The following is a 3,131-nucleotide window of genomic DNA, read 5'->3' as shown; positions in this document are numbered from 1 at the left end:
CCTTGGGGGAAGGACGATGGGATGGGTGAAGAGCTGGAGAATTTCACTGCTGGACGCTACTGTCATCCGTGTGTGTGTGTGTGTGTGTGTGTGTGTGTGAGTGTGTGTGTGTGTGTGTGTGTGTGTGTGTGTGTGTGTGTGTGTGTGTGTGTGTTGCTGTGTCTCACTACAGGACAATAAAAGTTTTTCGCTTGTTTTAAGCGGTCAGTCACAACAAACACATCGTTTTGCAATCTCACCCGTACTGTACCAGCGCTCATTTAAGACGAGGCTTTAGTCTCCTCCATGTGGATATAATGGCCGTCCTGTAAACACGCTAGCAGATTGAATAAGGAATACTTTGGTTTCCCTCCGCCCTGGAAAACAGTTCTGTCATGTGCTGTCCAGGCTCATCTCCACGCCGCGCTGGCCTCTGCGCCTTTATTCAAAGTGACAGAGGAGAAGCGGGACTCTTTCTCCTGGCACCCCCGGTACGCGCCACGCTGACACTCTCCTCTGAAGTGGCACATTAATTCTAATAAAGCGCTGCCTTACGAGGGCCCGTGAAGACCAGGGTGTTTCGGGCGGGGGGGGGGGGGGGTAGTATAAATACCAGGCTTAATGAAGGGAGGCGCGGGGGGGGTGGGGGGGGGGTGGCGCAGGTGGCGTGGGCAGGGCAGGTGGCACCTCTCGCCCTCGGGCTCCTGGGTGAGACCGCTGCCACCGTCGCTCCAGGGAACACAGCGGCGGAGATTGCATTTTAATTACCAGGTACACCTTGTCCTCCGGATGGGTCAACGCCTTGGTGTGTGTCTCCATAGATGTGTGTGTGTGTGTGTGTGTGTGTGTATCCTGGTTTGCTCTCCCGTTCCTGTAGGTCTCCCTGTCCACAGAGAGACGTCGCTTATAGACTTGCTATTCTGCGTGATGTGTAAGAGCCCAGATCAGAGCGCTTGAATGGAAGCCTGTGAGGTGATGGATGAAGCTCAGGCTCTCTGCTTAACTCTGACTCTGTGAGCGAGGCAGACATATTCACTCAATGAATTATGTGCACCTTGCAGATCTTTCCAGTGGGGAAGCATTCATCCAGCCGTACTCGTCTCCCCCCCCCGCCCCCACCCCCCCCGCCCCCCACCCCGGAGGAGCTCCAGCAGAAGGGAGGTCCACACCTGGCAACCCCCCCCCCCCCCTCCCCCCTCCCCTCCGCCCCCCTCTCGGAAAGTCATCTTTCTACCCCCGAGCGCTAACTCAAAACTCCTGACATTTTAAATGCTTCTTTTCTGGGATTTCAGTTTTGAGCAAGTGTGGTGACCTTGGCGAGAAATACTTTATGGATTTGACCCACCCATCCCCTCCATGTGTCAAGTCTCTGCTCAGTTGGGTGATGAGGGGGGGGGGGGGGAGGGGGGGAGAGAGGGGAGGGGGGCGGGGGGGTGCAAACCCAGGACAAGCAAAGAACCCCCCCCCCTCCCCCCCGCCCACCCACTCCAGGGACGATCCCGTCGGCACGGCAACAGCACTCAGCAGCACAGATGTTGTACCATTGTCTGGATCGCCAGGGTGACCGGGACCCCCCCTCATTAGCTACTGCCCCCCCCCCCCCCCCGCCCCGCCCGTATGACCGACCCTTTGATGAATGCAGCGGTTGCCTTAAGATCGTACTGTAAAAAGAGACGCTCTCCTCCCGACCCGCCCTTGTACGGCCGTTGACGTACTAGCGCAGGAAATAAAGAACATTCCAGAAGCATGCTGTAAGCCATACAGGGGGATATAGGGCCCTTCTTCTGTGGATGTCTATGGGGTTTGTCTAGCAGGACGACTAATGGCCGCTATCTCTCCAGAGCACTTGGCGCAAAGCAGGTCTTTGTCATTAGTGGTGCTCCTAGCAACCGTGAGGCTGATTGTCAACCGGATAAAAGACTGTAGCCAATTTATGGAAATGAATGTGGGTTTTTAAGTTTCCATAAGCCGTTGCTATCTTCAGCAGATGCTTGAACTTCTCTCTGTTCAAGCAGTAACTCCACATCTGCCTTATCCACCCAAATAAGCTTTCTATTTACCACAGAGAGACTGAGCCCTATGAACCCCCAGGAATGAAAGGGCACCATGTCTGCCTCTCTCGAATTCTGACTTCCCCTTCGTTTACTCACCCAGAGAAAGGCCACGGCGTTATTTATCTAATTCTTCCTCCCTCCCTCCGTCCCCCCCCGTGCCCGTCCGCCCCCTCGGCCCTCCCCCTCCCTCGCTCCCCGGCTCCCAGCCGGGCTGTGAACACATTGCGGGGCCCGAGGCAGGGCTGTGGACAACCTGCGCCGTGTTCACATGGCTGAGCAGGGAGCGAGTGAGGGAGACTGGCACGCCGAACCAAACAGGTGTATGATTGGGAGGCGCGAGCTGTGAAGGGTGAATTTCTTCCGCGAGGCGATGTTGCTTTTGGAGCGAGGCGCGCGCTTGGAGCCGTCCCAGGAAACATTTACACGCGTTGTGGCTTTCTCCTCTTTCTCCTCTTTCTCCTCTTTCTCCTCTTTCTCCTCTCATAAGCCAAATCACGCTCCTATTGTTTCAAGGCATTCGTATCAAAGGCAGTAAGTGACCTGTATCCTTGACAATACTCCTTCGCCACTACAATTTCTTTGAATTATTTATTTGTTTAGAAAGTACACAGTGAAATGTCTATAATGTCTAAATAATTTTCTTTTTTAATGTGTTTATAGTTGCAGGCGCCCGTCGAACAGTACGTCAAGTCGGGAATAAACTGGTATTAGTGCACCTTGAAACCTGAGCGCCTAGACATCTCACCATACCCCCGGTCCAACTCACCCCCCCACCACACACACACACACACACACACACACACACACACACACACACACACACACACACACACACACACACACACACACACACACACGTCCACGGCGGAACGAGCGTATTGAGAACGTGCCCCTCCAGCTTAAGAGGTGCCGTCTTTAATAATATGGTGTTACAAGCAGCAAGCAGACCTCTCCACACTTTGGAATAAAGAAATGACACAAAGTCCCGGAGGAGTCACTAAGGCACTGGACATTAATCTCTGGCAAGCCAGTTCTTGAAGGCTGGACCTTGGGGTTAAGATAAGAGACCATGGTAGTGGTTATTAAGTGAAAGTTTCC

Source organism: Borostomias antarcticus (genome assembly GCF_949987555.1).
Source record: "Borostomias antarcticus genome assembly, chromosome: 23".
In the NCBI taxonomy this organism is placed as follows: domain Eukaryota; kingdom Metazoa; phylum Chordata; class Actinopteri; order Stomiiformes; family Stomiidae; genus Borostomias; species Borostomias antarcticus.
The sequence above is the reverse complement of the archived record's forward strand: the minus strand, read 5'-3'. Positions refer to the sequence as shown.